Genomic DNA, 16691 nt, shown 5'->3' with positions numbered 1-16691 from the left:
AGTGCTTGATTTATCTAATCTTGCAAGCGGTATGTGTACTTCTGAGGATGTGTGAGTGTATGTAGCTCAAATATTTTAGTTAGCATGTTCAAATATTAGCTCATGTCTGTCCTTGGAGGAAAAAGCGGTAGGAGACATTATTGTTACAAAAGCCCAAAACTGGGAGTGCCACACAGTGGCTTTTTTCCCCCACTTTGTTAAGAAGAGGCCCGAAACTTTGCCACCAACTGATGTGGGATAACATCAGGTCAGACCCTAAACAGACATTGTGAGCTCTTCTTACAGATAAGTGCTATATCCCTAAGGTAATTTTGGCCACTGCATTATTACATGTAAAAAAATATTTGATTTAAAATGTCAGAGTTCAGGTTGAGAGTTTCCTTTTAAAGGATTAATAACATATAATACCAATGATATGAAATATCCCATCATTTGTCACTGCAATGAAAGCTCACACCCTTTCTCGGCTTTACAATTTCAGGGTATTGAACTCACTGAAATGCCAAGAGGTGGTGATATAGAAAGAAAGACTTACAGGAGGGAATTTTTATGGATTCATACTCAATTCCCTTCCATTCAACCTGTTGGTCAATTTGAGGATTTTGACATAAGGATTGTCATGTTATAATGGAAGCTGCTTGTTTGTTGGCTGCCCTGGGGTTTAACATGTTGCCAGAACGACCCAGCCATCACTAGGGACACCTACTGTAGTTTGGCTCATGGGTCCTTATGGTTTATGACAGTGACAGTCTGATTCCCCCCTCATAAGCTCCATGTCTTAGTCTATGTTCTATATATTGTTTATTGTGTTCATGTTGCATCGTAAGGTGTCTAGACTACATGTCTTTCAATGCATGGTGCTCCGTCCTTTTTATTTTGTCTATTGATGACTATTTATTCTACTAAAAGCACTCTGCTGTAATGTGGTGTGTTGTTGCCTATTCTCCTATGTGAAGAACAACCTCTGAACAAGGTTAGACCAAAAGCACAGCATTAAGTATGTAAATTGTATGGATGTAAGTATGCTATAAGCTTTGACACTTTCTACCCAAAAATGAACGATGTTGTTGAAAACGCTGTCATGCATGCTCACAGCTACCCTGAATTCTGGCTCCTTGTTTCTTCTCCCTAAGCTTAAAGTCAGACAAGGCCATCCCACAAGACTGGGCCAGGAGGTGCTGTGGTAGCTCGTCATGCAAGACCGGGAAATGTTCCGCTATGCGAGGAGTTGTTTACGTTGAGCGCGGCCAGGAAATTTGATGCTAAGTTAGCTATGCTCTCAAAACAAAAGGCTCCGTAGCACCAAAAAGCAGTGCTTTGGCCATTTTTTATTTGTTTTTATATATGGGTGTGGAAGGGCCTAGTTGTTAAAGAGACCGTCATTCAACACATCTGTCTTGCTGAAGTGTCCTTGAGCAAGAGACCGAATCCCTACCAGCCCAAAGGTTGCGGTTCTGTATCTGACCCTGACCTCTGACCTCCTTGGAGGAGAGCAAGAGAAAACAGAAAATCCCTAAGTATCATGCACATATATTATGAAAGGTCTTTCAGTAACTTTTTGTACTTCTGGTGCTGTTTAGAGCCCTTAGTCAAAAAGGTTGGGTATATAGAAGCGAACAATTGTCATTAAGGTTCTGTATATATCACCACAAATGGCTCCCATATTATCAGAGCCAAAGAAGCTCTGCAGAGTGTAGGCTGTGCCAGCAAGGGTCAGCAGGGCTAAGTCATGCTAGGTTTGGCTTGGCAAAAGGAAACCAGTATCATATGGTAGTGTAGCTTAAGCTTCTCTGCTGGGCGGCCCATGCCTCTATTAATCAGTGCGTGTAACTGCCTTAAGAGTACATGAAGTAGAACAAAGCCCTGTCTATAGAGAGGCCTTATAACAGTGGCCAGACATGATCTCACATCATGCTCAGAAACCTGAGGAGGGGAGCCGGAGGACCACCCCAGAAACTGCTCTTTCCCCCTGTTCTGTCGCCTCCCTCTCCTTTATCTCCCCTCTCTGTCTCTGTCCTCCTCCGTCCTCTGTTCTGTCGCTCTCCTCGTCTTTTCTCTGCTTCTTTCTCACACACATCTGTCTGGGACACGCACACATAGCCTAATCTTTGTGTCTCGGTCTCACTTTTGCAAGCCATTTCTCTCACTAATCCTCTTGTATTCTACAATTCTTCTTTTCGCTTTTTCTCTCTCTCACCCCCTCTCATTATTCAGGGATGTCATTATTCTGTTTGGTTTTTTTTCCCCCACAGTTTTTGTTTTTCAGGATTCTTTCAGGTTCTCGAAACACACAAGCTCCATTTATTTCTAATGGGAAATGAGTGTGTTCCAAGGAGGAATTGAATTAGTCCGGCACCCTCTTTTTCTGGTACAGATACGGAAATACATAAACTGCAGAACTTAGGTGAAACTAAATTAATGTTGTAGTGTTGTCTTTGACTCATTGTACACACGCTGCATCTTAATTCCTACCTAATGCCCTTCAGTTGAGCTTCCTTTTTTTGTCCCTGCCCTCTCTTAACATGTTTTGCTGCCCGTTGTCATTTATTTTCTTATTCTATCTCAGTGTCAAGCATTTTGTTTGTCCTAACCTCCCCTCTCCCGCCCCTTCAAGAACTGAATTTCCTCTTTCCAGACCGTGCTTGTCAATATTATGAACGTATTCCTAAATGACCTGCTTGGTTAAATAGTGGTTAAGTGAGAGAGCGTTGCTTGTTATTAGCGAGGCAGGTCAGCGGAGGTTACGGCTGCTAAGCAGAGGGCTATTTGCCTCAGACACAGGCTGGAGTCAGTATTATTAACAAGCCTACAGGCACCGCGAGACACCCTTGTTACACAGTTTTTAAACATAATCACTGAGACATTTGATCTGAATAGGCCCTTTGCGTGGAAAAACAGCCCCAGTTAACATACATTTCAAAGCCCTGTTTAAGATGAAACTTTAATGGCCCATGTGGGGAAATTGGGCCGTACCAGGAGCAAATAGTAATAGAATACAGCAAAGACAAATAGATTATGAATAATAATGGAGCAAATGGGGGTTATATAAACGCACGTAACTGAGAAATTTCAACACTAGAGCAAATTAAGTAAGCATGCGTGAAGGAAAGTATGGATTATAGCAGTGAGAGGGTGTGCAAAACAGCAATAGTAGAAGTTACCGAGACAAAAGAATGTGAAATATGTGCAGTATGAAGTGGAAAACTTCTGAAAATATCAATATACGTATGTGCAATATGCAACAAATGAGAGGAATATGAGAACATGAACAAAACAATGTGAAATTACAGCCTATAGAATCTGCAAAAATGTGCTTATATTCACATTAACACATTAAAACTCTGTAGAGAAAGTGACAGTTTGCAAAGTGCATGTGCATTGATGTCTGTTCTTATCACGTTCACAATCAGACCTTATTTGTGGATGGAAGTAGCGTGCGTACAGAAATCCAGAAGTGTCCAGAGGTATGCACCAACTTTTATGCAGAGAATGTACATGTGTACACATGTGACATATATACTGTTCTATACATACTGACGCACATAAACTGTGCTAGCAGAGGCCGTATAGATTAGTCCAGAGCACAGGAATGCGAGGATAATCCAGGATAGTTTGTACAGACCGTGCAGGCGCCCTGTCTCAGCACCCTCCCACTTGGCCGAGGCTGGGGCTGTTTGGCCAGGAAGCATATATCAAAGTTTCCCATTTATCGAAGCTGGGTGAAGAGGCCTTTGCTCTCCCTGTCTCTGTTTCTCCGTCTCTTGTCTTTCCTTTGACCCTGACCTGCCGTTTATCTGTCTCTGTTATTTCACACATTCTCTCTCAGCCTTCCGACATTCTCTCTCTCTCTCTCTCCGTGCCCGGTGAAAGGAGTCAGTATGAGGTTTTGGCCTCGGCAGGGTGTACCACTAGGGTGTGACTCGGACTTGTGGTGCCAGGGGCCGCTGGCAGGCTGGCATGGGGCCCTGAAGTGGCTGGAGCCCAGTCCAGAGGTTAAGGGTGTGTGAGACACTGGCTTGGTCTCCACCGCTGCGCCAAACCAAGCAAGTATGGGCTTACTCATTGGCCGGCTGTCCACTACAATCCTGGCTTTTTTTCATTCAGTTTACAGTAGGCCGTGGGTTCTTAAAGTGGTAATCCTCATGGTCCTCGATTTTCATTTTTTATTTTGGTGCCATTTTTGGTGCTAAGCGTTCATTGCTGTGGTGTTTCTGCACTGCACTTCCCTGAGATCACCAGTCAATTTGATTTTCTGTTGATGCAGTTTAAGTTTCTGTAGGTGGCGCTCTTTTCTTTGTCTGTTCAGCCATGGTGGCTATCACTGCTCATGCTAACTACCCAGTTCTTCTATTTGTTCCAAACAAACTGCTGTTGCTTCTGCCGGAAACATAAAAGGCATGACTTTCTGTGCACCTTAGGATTTTTCTTGGGGAGGACCTACCCCACACTGGGTATTTAGAACAGCAAATGTAGAAGCTTTCATGAACTGGGTATAGCTTGAATCACATTGTGTTGTATCAGTCGGCAATAGAGAGTTGCAAAATTCATTTCTTCATTATGAAAATGTCAGGTTATTACTTTCAGATGGTTGTCAAGTTGTGCTTTGTTCAACTTTCTTCAATGTCTGGCCTGGGGAAAAGAAAAAGTGTATCAATATTCATTCATAGAGGGGACCCACTGTAAACAGGCTTGCGGTCCACTGTAGGTCTAGATCCATATTTTAATGTTGTGGTAGGCATTTTAGCTTTTCAGAAACTGACTCACCCTGAGACCCAGATTAATGTAAACATATGAGTATTCTTGCCATATTGGTACTCATAAGAATCGTGCACAGTACTCAGTTTGGGTCCCTGCTCATTGCTTAAGTCCTGTATTACTCACACGCTCAGCTCTACACATGTCGTCAATCACTGTTAGTACATACGGCCACGCAGTGCATAATGGCTTAACAAGAATCATCTATTGGCATCCAGCCTCTGCTACGCTATGTGAACGCACATACGCACACCATTGTTTGTGACTCATGGCCGTTTGATATGGAGAAAAATACAAAGCCCCTAGTAAAAAGCGCAGAATTTTCTCATTATGTTACAATCCTTAGTTGAGCTAATTTTATCACAGTGTGAGGTTTTGTTTTTGCCCTCTCTAACTCCTAGATTTTATCAGCTTAATGGAAGTGCTCAGGTATGCGGCTTTGATCTGCCGTTGGAACGTTTTCACCTCTGCTCCACTTTAACAGCAAGTTGCTATTCCCATAATGCACCGCGGGCCTGGCACTACTGCCGCTATGCGTGTGTTGCTCCTGTGAGACGAAAACCCTTTACAACCAAAAAGAAAATCGGTTGCCCCTCAGAAGCCTTCGTATATTCGAATACACGCAGTGGGTTTCCTGGTCCCTAGGGTCACGAAACTTTACAAAGCACTTAAAAAGTTCCACGTATGCTTTCAATTCAAGTTTAAAAAATGAGGAATGCCACCTTGAAGAGTTTTTCATGCAGCAGCAGTATGATAAAAAGTCAGAGTTGGATGGAGTTCTTGTTAGCAGGCCTTTGGTTGAAAAGTTGTTGCATTTCCAATTAGTTATGCATGATTAGTGCAGGACTGCTGAGGCCCGCGGCCCTGTTTTAATGACTTGACTGCCTTGACATCAAAGGGCCTTGTGTACAAACCTAACCTAATGACTTGCGCCTTACGCTCTCCCCACACACAGTTTATATACACACACAGGCACAGACAGCACACCGTCAAAGAGCAATTTAAAAGAGGAGGAGCGTGGTCATTACACACGGCTGTGACCTTTGAACCACGAGCAACATGATGTCATGATGATGACATCACTACTTCTCAGCCCTGAGCACTGTGTTCATGTCACAGAACTTGGTACAATTTGGGACAATTTCACATTGCTTTCTCTCTCTCTCTCCGTTTCTCGCCTGTCAATCACTTTCCATTCTCCCCTCCATTTTCCATCCGATTGCGAGTCTGCCGTTGTCTTTGATGCTGAGTGCTCGTAACACTCATGTCATTGTTTCTTAACACCCCTAGAGAGAGAGAGAAAGAGAGAGAGAGAGCGAGAGAGAGAGAGAGAGATGAGGCAGAAAACTCATTTACTTTCCCTAAGCTGGTAGATAATGTCTCTCGGTTGAGTCACAATGCTCTATTTTTGGGCTAGAGCTGAGCCACTAATACAGTTCAAATGCTTCATTTCATTGCTTTGTCCTGTGAGGCGGGGTAAATGGAGTAACCAGACGTATTATGAATGCATTTCAGCTTGCATAGAAACTAAGATGTCTTACAGCATGGCTCCCCCCCACTGTGTTTACTAATGATTCACCATTAGCATGCTTTACGCTTGTGATGTGCAGTAATTTAGGGGTTTTGAGTTAAGGACATCATCTTTTTCCTTTTACCATTGTCCTTGAGCTTTTTATATTCACTTAGTAGATCAACATTGATATCAGTTAAAGGACTTGCGAATCTCATTAAGGCTATATTTTTAAGGCTTGGCTCCCTTTCACTTAGCATTGGTAACAAGTAAGATGCATCTCATTACTCAGCTAGAGCTTAGAAGAAGACGGATATAGCCCACACTGAAGAAAAACATGAATTTTTCTTTCGCTTTTTTGCACAAGAAAAAGCACTCATGCATCATTATATTTCAGGTAAGCTAAGCCCACTCACTGTCAGTTGGCGAGAGAACCAGGACCTACTCAGTGCCCATACCTCTGAATTTCTGTCATAAAAGCATCTGTATGGCCAGCAAACTGGTGGCTCAGTTGGCCATGTAACTGGGACGTCCTGAGTTCAAATCCGACCTGAACCCTTGCCGCATGCGTCCTGCTTCATACAGCATTGACACAGTTCTTCGGCTATGGCTTCAAATTAACAAAAAAGTGCTTTCTTGATTACATGCTTTGAGCCGGCCCTGGACCCAGTGAGCCATAACTCGGCTTTGCTGTGGAATAGTTGCTATTGTTACAGGTTTCCACGATCTCTCTCTCTTCTCTGCTCCTCTCTGCCACCCCCCCCCCCCCTCCACAGTTCTCTCATCCTCCCCTCTCCTCTCCCTTCCTTTCCCCTCTCTTCTCTTCCCCCCACTATCCCCTCCTTTTTTCTCTCACATGTGGAAAGCATTATATCCTGTCTGGTGGAGAGGGAGAGCAAACATCCCAGACCGAGACTGAGAGCCTCTTGGGTAGGTTTTGGGGAGGGGGGGCTGTTAGGATCTGCTTGGTGGTGACTCTCTCTCTTCCTCCTCCTCTCTCTCTCTCTTTCTCTGCCTCTCTCTCTGTCTGTCTCACTGCCTCTCTCTCTCGGCCCCGGCGCTGTTTGGACAAAAGGGGGTTTTGTTATTTCAGAACCGCAGCACCCTGTAGCAGACAGGCTTCACCCTCCCACCTCATCGGACTGGGCGAGACCCCGAGTGTGCGAGGGAGAGGGAGATAAAGAGGTTCCAGTCAGAATTCACCACAGTGCAGGCCGCGGGCCCTTGGCCAGATAGATCTGTGTTTACTACACTTGTCCCACTCTCACTCCCCAGAGAACTGAACTAATATAGAGCTGACTACAGTTGGTTCCAGCGAGGTGTGCTGTGACTCATTTTTAGCTGTGATTTAGAATGGGCATTGGGATTTTGGTGTGTATGTGTGTGCACATGCTTGTGGGGGGTGGAAGGGTTATGATTTCTATATGTGCCCTCTCTGTAGGCTACACCTGTGTAATACAATGTATGATTATGAAATCTTTCACATGCCTCTGAAATATAAAACCAGTGACATACAGGGCAACTTTTTGGGCAACTGTGATGGGCAACTGTACCCAAGGTGTTGCCCTTGGATTGTTGCAGGAACACCACAGGATTTTCAACCCTGTGGCGCTCACCTTGTTGCCTGTTGGAAAAAAGAAAAGAAAAAATGTCCAATGTATTAAGCTAACTAAAATACTGTTGATTGGTTGGATTACAACAGGTTTTCTTAGATTTTTTCAGCCCTGGACCCAAATGAGACATTTTGTCTCTTTTCCTGGGGACTATAAGTTTCTCTTGTTGAAATGGGATGCCTCACCAATACGGCTCAAACCCCTTTTGCGTGCTGACCAGTAGTTTAACAAACAGGGCTGATGCAAGAGCCTGCAGAGTCACTTTGGGTCACGACAAAAGTTAATTTGAAAATGGGGACTCTGGGAGAAAACGTTTGACAAGCATTGTTGCGCGGTGGTTTTTTAAGTCGCTCCACATTGAAAAGCCATCATATGTGGTCAGTGTGAGAGAGGCCTTTCTGTCCTTGGACTGGCCTGATGTTGAGCAGGCTCCCAGCCTTCAGTTAATGCCACAGAACTGGTTACCCTGGCAGCCGGCTGAAACCGCCACTCTACCAGGACTTATTGCTTGGATCAAGGCCCCCTGAATTGCTATATGATTAACTGTAACCATGGTACAGTAACTTTTTCACAATTTTTTGGCAATTCGGGGAGTGGGGCATTGCTTTCCTCCAAAGTGTCCACCGATTGCACTAGCATTGAAATGTACCCGTTGACGAACCCACGTGGGCACAGCAGGATTTCATGTACAGCAGATTCTGTGATTGCTTAGGGAAGATCCAGTCATTCTTGTATTTTGTTTGAACAATGTCCTCTGTTTTAGCATCGACTGAAATCGAGTCCAGAGGTAGCAGTTTCAGACGGAGTAATGAAGCGGTGAGAATTCACAATGAGCATCAAGCCTCAAGGTCCGGTTGTTCTCTGTACTTCTTTGAAGAACCTATAATGGAGCTCGGGATTTGTACTTTCCATTAAAAAGAAACTTGAAATGTTTTATCCATTACACTGTTGAGTCAAATTAGAATGACAACCAACCATTTGCATGCCGTAAAAGTCTAAACTCTATACTCTGAAATTCCTTTCTGCATGTGGAACTGATCTTGCATGAAAGCCTAGAAGTACACAAACACTCATATAGAGGATTCAAAAATGCAGCAAAGTAAATCAGAACTACACATGGTGTTCAAAGCCCTCAACTAGCGGCCTACACACACACACACACACACAGCCACGCTCTAACACAGTGTGTGGGCAGGGGATTTGGAGCCATTGCCTCAGGTTGTCCGTTAGTTAGATTCAACCAAATTAAATTGACCCCCAGCGCCTTCTAAATGCAGCAGCAAGCAGTTGGCAGACGCCGACAGTCGGCCATTTAATTAGCCAACCTGCTCTCCACTGGGCTGAAATGGAGACACACTTAATTAGCAAGGGTTTGGTTTCTCTGTGGCCATTATGGTGACATTTAAAGATGTGGATTTGACGTACCTCTTCCCTGCTCTAGCCCCGCTCCCCATTATTTCCTTCTTTTTTGCGCTGTCACGGTCACAGCCTTGATGACTTCAGATTCCTTTCATAGTACCTGAAGCGTGCCGCGGATATCTGCATGGGATTTTCCTGCTACGCTGTGTGCATTAGGCAGGCAGTCAGCAGTCGACTTTGTTGGGCGTGCAGGCAAAGTGGTGCTTTGATCAGATTTTGAGGGTTCATGGGAAGGTTCGCTGTTTGGTTTCCCCTCATATTTTCCCTAAAAATCTATAGTTAACGATGAAGATGCATGTAAACATTTTTTCTAGCAAGGGATGTGCCATTAACCATGCCATTATTATTATTTTTTTTTTTAGAGTAGACAGTTAAAGCATTGTGGGCTTTTTATAAATATGAATAATGTCCATGTAGTTGCAGGTTAATGCAGTCGACTAATCCTAATAATGTGAGTACAAATGGCATATTCTTGATTTAGTTTTGGCCTGTGTGTTATAGAGCTGTAAATTGTTTCGCGAGGAGAAGGTGCAATTATTTCAGAGACCTTTTTGTATTGTGAAAAGCAGAAACTGCAAGCCCCCCTTCCTCTCCCAGGTGCCTGCTTCCTGACTCTGCTTTGTAGCTTTCAGAAAAAAAAATCGAGTTGGGAGGGTGAGGTTAGGGATGGAGACATGGCAAAGGGTCTAGGAAAAAAGAGAACGCAAGCACACACACACACACACACACACACACATACACACACACACACACATCAGAGGCAAAAGCTCTGATGCCTCATCCCCGGCTCCAGCCCTTTGTAGTGCAATGAGCGGAGAGGTGGCCGGGGGATGGAGGGAGGGAGGGAGGGAGGGAGAGAGGAGAAGCCAGAGAGGGGGAGGGGGGGTAAAGTACTGAAGGAAAGAGAGAGGTTAGAGCTGTATACCGGCAGCATGGAGGAAGCAGCAGTTACTGTCCCTTGTGTTTCAGTCTTTTATCCGCCAGTTGTATGGAAACCAATCCTTCTGGCCCCAGAGCTCCCAAACATCTCCACTGCTACATAATGTGTGGATGTGAAATGTGTGTGTGAGGCGGCACGCGCATACACATGCACAGAGTTTGTCTACACATGGCCAATGAGAAGCCGGTACTGACAGATATACAGTCGACAAGCTACACACACACATACAAGTACGCATGTTTTCCTACACATGGCCCACACACTTATTTGATGCACAGCCTGCACATACAGAAATCAATTCGCCACAGACACGCACACACACACACACACACACACACACGCGCACACACACACACACACACACACACACACACACACACACACACACACACACACACACACACACACACACACACACACACAAATCCTGTCTTTAGGCCTTGTTGATCAGTGGTCCAAGGTTTATTTGTGGGCACACTGGAGGGCAAAATGGGAGCATCACTTGGGTGGGACACACCTCAAATGTTACTAGGCTCTAATTGTGTGTGTGTGTGTGTGTGTTTGTGTGTGTGTGTGTGTGTGTGTGTTCGTGTGCATGCTCTCCAGTTCCAAATTACTATGGCTCACGGCTCTACTCTGGCCTTTGAAGATGGCTGAATTGCTAATAGGTTTATTCCCCCCTTCAGTCCTACCACTGCAGCCTGCCTCCTTCTCTCCCTCTCTCTCCCTCTTTCCTCTCTCCTTCCCTCCCCCTTCCCTCCTTCCCCCCGTCTCTCCCTCCATCCTTCACCCCTTCCCTTCCTACTTTGTACCTCCTCACTCCCTATTTCACGTCGTCCCTTCACGGATGATTCTCGAGATCTCAGTCTTTGGGCCGGTATCGTGGCTCATCCGTCTGGATTTTATTCATTGCTCCGCTGAGAATAAAAGAGTCACTTTAAAAGGAGAAGGGCCTCTTAGGGTAGTTTACCACATTCCCAAGAGAGCCCGACTGAAGAGCCTAAGAGGGGAGGCCCAGTTAATTGGAAGCCATGTCCATTTCTGTTGGGAGTGTTCCTGTGGTTTAACAATTCTATGTGGGTGGATTTGTGCACTAAAGTTTGATTTGTCTAACGAGCACTGTGGAAATTATATATATTTTTTTACTGTTTTATCGTATAACTTGGTGGTGAGAGATGGGGAAGCCAAGAAAGAGAGACGAGATGATGAAGGTGGAAACTGGTCATGAGCGGGACTGAAATCCTCAACCACGCAGTTGCATGGCATGTACCATAGCCCGGGGAGCACCTGAAAATTGTGACAAGATTACAAAATTATTCTTGTGATGTGTAAATCTGTTCAGCCTTACTGCTCCTCCTGTAATTTGAGTGAAGGGGGAGCAGGTAAAGCTCCAAGTCTGGATCAGGTTGGGGATGAGTAAGCTGTCATTTCAGTAAATACATGCAACAACCTCTTCTCCCAGTGTCTCGACAACCAAAAGTACTAGAGGACTGAAAGAACACAGAGTCAGGTGTGCATCTCATAAATCCATAGAGTGAGGTTTCACTGAGGTTTAGCCATTCCTGCGAGCCACTCATCTGTGGTCAGGATTAACCCCAAGGTGGACTGATTTAATAACTGGCCTAATGGGACCAACGGCAGTGCTCTATGATCAAGGGACAGGAGTTGTCTGCATTCTTTCAAGGTCAGTGTTCAAAAAGCTGCCTGTGTGGATCCAGTGTCTGTGTTTTGTGAAAACGAACTAAGTATGGTTTTTAAGGAGGCCCCTTTGATTTGGAGCCGAACAAGAGACAAGTGATGGGTGTCATTCTTTAAAGCAGTGGTTCTCAATCCTGGTCCTCGGGACCCAAAGTACTGCTGGATTTCTATCCCGCCAGGCAGTTAATTGCATTCACCTGGTGTCCCAGGTGTAAAATTGTCCCTGATTAGATGGCTAGAATGAAAACCAGCAGGACTACACCGACTTTTTGGGAGTTTGGCCCATTGGTCAGCTTACTTATGTTAGGGTTCGCACAAAATCATCTCTGTGTCCTGTAAATAGCTCTGTCTGGTGTACATGCAAACGTTTAGCATAGCCTACAGTATGGTACGTAAACGTATCCAGTGTGAAGGTAAACCTTTTAGTAGTTCCAAGTTGGTATTGGTTTCCATTCTATAACCTGTAGATTCATAACTTCTTAAAACGAAATCTCAGTCTTAATCTGTAGTGAAGTCCATTACAAATGAATTGCACAAAAACTTCAGCTGTGTAAACCAAACAAATTTGCTCGAACTCTCACGAGAAGAAGGATCTTCTGGCATTGAAAGTAGTTCCAGAGAATGCATTTTTTTCCTCTGCTTCACCAGTCCGCTTAACAAGCCTGACAGGTTTAATCAGGCTCAGTGTTCAAAAAGTGGCCTTTTAAGATCCGATGTCTGCGTTTCAGGAAAATATGGTTGTTTAGGAGGCTCCAGCTGCTTTGTGGGTTGGTCGGTTTGGTTCATATGTCCTGAGTTTGTGAGGAGGTAAGCACTAAGGTGGATATGGAAGTCTGGGTACACCCCTGATGCTGTGTGTGTCTGTCTGTGTGTGTGTGTGTGTGTGTGTGTTTGTGTGAATGTGTATGTGCCTGTGTGTGTGTGTGTGTGTGTGTGTGTGTGTGTGTGTGATTATGGGTCAGGGGAGGCCACAAGCCCATGGTGGCCCAAGCAGCCTCAGGCCTCTCAGGTTTCAGAGCCAGGCATTCCTCCCTGGCTGCCCCATAGCTGTGAAAACCGCAAAGCAGCTCCAACAACAAACACTCAAGGCACTGGGGGAAAGACAGCTAAGCTACGGCTAATCAACGACGGGACTTTTCTCTCTCTTTAGGATTTTTTCCCCCTTTTTCCGGGATTGCAAGTTTTTGAACAATGGAGATTCCTGTTTTTCCCCCATTTTTTTCTTCTTCTCTTGTTTTTAGTGTGGCGTTTTGTGAGCACATGATCCCTTCTAAGCAGTGGCAGCTCTGTTTGTGTGTGCTTGTTCGTGTTTATTTGACAATTCCACTTCTTGGACCTTTTTTTTTTCCACTGAGGTGGGCGTGGAACAGTAAACTCTCTGGGGTCGGGTTTGCAATTTGTAAATAATCCAGTGGTGAAATATGCAGCTGGCTTTACGCATGTGTGTTTATTGTTTGCGTGTAGTTAATAATAATAATAACAACATAATTAACAGTATTTTTATAGCACTTTTCTGTAAGTCACAAAGTTCCGTAAAAGGAAAGGAATAAAGCAGCAAATATGAATCAATCAGTTATAATAAAGACTGCTAGATCCATTTAGGCAATTAACATTATAGTTGAGCACTTTGTTAAAGTTCTGTTGAAGCCAAAGTGACAGTGACTGTGTTCATTTCAGAGCCTACATTGGACATAATCAAATTTCCAGAGATCAGTGTGTTTATGTTTGCGTCTGTCATCCACTGACTGCGTGTCTGTGTTTGTGTATGTTTCCTTTCATTTCACTAATGCATTCTTCACTGCGTTGCCATGAACTTTACTTTACCTCTTTGCACAAGTGCTGGAGGAAGAAAAAAAAGTTCTCGTCTTTTCAGGGACTTTTTCCTGCCCTTATTCCCCCTGAGCAAGTCGGGCTCTGCTGATGTTTGGGAAGCCATCTTGGCGTGACAAGTCAAGTCGCCCCTTGATTGTGTGAGGTCCCATGAATCATTGCTTTTGTTTTGCTTTGCTTTGCTTTTACAGGGATCCATTGAAAAGGTGGGAGGGTGTTGCCACGGCAACGCAATAAAAGTCTATAGCGAGTCGGCTCCAGGTTAGCTCGACGCGCTGCATTCTGGGTAATCGGTGCCCTCTGGAATGTGTCTGACAATAGGTGTGGACAGGCAGGGGGATACTGGGTGCAACGTGGAACCAGGCAATTTAAGGCTTTGTGTGCAGTGGGGCAGCTTACAGTGAAACACCTGCCTGCTGGCTGCCTCAACACAAACATTAGTTTTACTGTTTGTACCTGGCACACAGCACTGTTGCCTATGTTTGGGCCGTGTGTGTGTGTGTGTGTGAGAGAGAGAGAGAGAGAGAATGTTTGGCTGATGGGACTCAGGAGACCATCTGTGTAAAGGTGTGTGCATGTGTGTGTCAGAGTTGGGTCCATATTCAGCCAGGTGTTAAAATGTTTTTCTGGGGCTCTCTGAGGGTGTGTTAAGGCTGAGGTCACACCAGGACTCATTTTCTCCATGCCTTAATGTAACACCGTGGCAGAACGGCCGGCTTCCCATTCACTTAACAATATAAATCAGGGGCTCTTAAAGTGTTTTCGGCCTGGACGGCGAATGGGAAATTTAGTATCACCTTGTGATTCAAGCTCATGAAAAGTTTTTACCACTCATTTTGTGTTGCGGTTGACCACCAGATTTAGGCAGGCAGCTCATTTTGTTTCCCAACCTATAACTTAAGAAACCCTGATGGAAATGAGATGGCCACACTCCCATGGTCTGTTGGTTGGGTGTTTGACTGACAGTCAGTTTTATGATTGTCTCTCCAGCAACAATGACAAAAGTTGCCACCAGTCGCACCAGTCTGAGCAGACAAATCCATCAACCCAAATGCCCATGTGTGTCTCATAGCCTTCCCTTATTGCTGCAGTGAAGTTTTAGAGTTGTAAGTTATCTGTTGTTTTAACACAATCTTTGGTCAGGCGTAGTCATCATACGGCATCACCCATAACCTTATGAGCCTCACAAAACTACACAAAGGATTCGCTGGTTTATTTTATATCTAGTGTGTTTAGACATAATGTTGTAAATTATACGCAGTGATTCATATGTCTGCTAACTTAATTATTAACTGTAACTTGGTTTTTGTCAGAGTGTAAACTGATTGGTTCAGTGTTGTGTTAGTTTGCCCAGTTCATTTGGCAGTAGGACTGGGTGACTCGCCTGAGTTTTGGATTTTCTCTGTATAATGTTGCTGATAATTCAGTGAATGTCTAAATAAAAAAACATAAACTGCTAACATTGAGGACAAGTTAAGCTGTTATGAATTTTTATGGCTCTATGTATCACTATCGCGCTTTATTTGTCAACCAGAAGAATTCAAGGTCAAGACAGCATGATTTTTGACTTAATTTCCATATAAGACTGAGGTTTATAATGTCTGTCTCAATCCCAAGTCTGAAATGCCCTTTTTTCATAGCCATCGCTGAGACATTGCACCCAGTGATTTGCACAAATTTAACAAGGGAGTCAATTCTGTACACATTACCCTAAAATCACTAGCTAACAAGAGGATGTATCGCCATCACTTCTCAACCCATCAAATTACCTTCTGACTGTACCTACACACATATACCTGGCAGGAATTGATCAGGTGGGATGGACAGAAACGTACTGTAGACTTTACATGGCAGAGCAGTTACAGGGTGAAAGAGTCTGTAGCCACTTACCTCTATTTGTAAACATTTGGTTTTGTGGGAGCAAAAGCAGAGCATTGTTGTAGCTGTTAAGCTCAATTAGCATGAATAGCACACTGCCGGGAAATGATCCATCTTCAGCAGAATGGTTTGATTGGCTCCCTTATCCTTGTGAAGAAGTGTTACCATGACTTTCTCACATTCATTCAGATACACAATGTATCTGAAAGGCAATAACAATGTCTTTGACATGCGGGTCCTATGCCATACATACTTTGAAAGGCATTAATGCTTGGGTTATTCAGTAAAAAAAAAAAACAAATTATTAATAATAATAATAATAATAATAATAATAATAATAATAATAATAATAATAATACTTTGTGCATCCCCGTAGGGAAATTCTTTTTTCACTGACCCTCCACAGGAGGTCAGAGGTCAGGGTCAGCTACAGAACAGCTCTCCTTCAGCCGGTAAGGACTCAGTTCCTTGTTCACTTGTTGAAGGACACTTCAGCAGGGTGGATGCTTGCTGACAGGATGGTTTCTCTTTTCACCACGCTATCCTGCTCTGCTGATTCCTCACTGCCATGGGCGTGCTGAGAATTTTGTGCCTGTGACCTTGGAAATTGGACCTTGAAAAACTATTAAATCACCATATTTGATGAAGATGCCAACTTCTCAGTGATGGTTCGCTGCAAAATTGCTAACAAATACCTTAATGGTAATAAAAGAAACAACGGTCTTGAGTTGTTAACTCCTACACCTCAGAGCAAGAATAGGCCATGATAGGACCCATACTGTCAAAGACACTGCTTATGTCCTTTGCAGGACCATGGTGATGCTGTCACATTGTCTAGCTGTTTTTGTTTCATACCTGCAGCCCCAATAAAACAATGTCTAATTCACACATTCCTATTTGGTGTACACATTTGAAAGGAAGACTTTTGGTGGATCCAATAACAAAGGTCTTTGCTCAACAACGTGAAACACCCGAAACCAAAACCCACCTCTATGAAGGAGTTCTGCCAATGCTCGTCCTCATGTGATGTTCTTCTGATCAATTGCTG

General features: G+C 44.1%; 1 protein-coding gene across 1 annotated transcript in view; it reads left to right on the top strand.

The window, feature by feature from the left end:
* Positions 1 to 16691, top strand: part of cachd1 (cache domain containing 1) — a 95079-nt gene that overhangs the window by 17832 nt on the left and 60556 nt on the right. The gene's annotated exons all lie outside the window — the stretch shown is intronic.

The sequence above is a fragment of the Centroberyx gerrardi genome, chromosome 9 (assembly GCF_048128805.1).
Source record: "Centroberyx gerrardi isolate f3 chromosome 9, fCenGer3.hap1.cur.20231027, whole genome shotgun sequence".
Taxonomy (NCBI): domain Eukaryota; kingdom Metazoa; phylum Chordata; class Actinopteri; order Beryciformes; family Berycidae; genus Centroberyx; species Centroberyx gerrardi.
The sequence above is the reverse complement of the archived record's forward strand: the minus strand, read 5'-3'. Positions and strand labels throughout refer to the sequence as shown.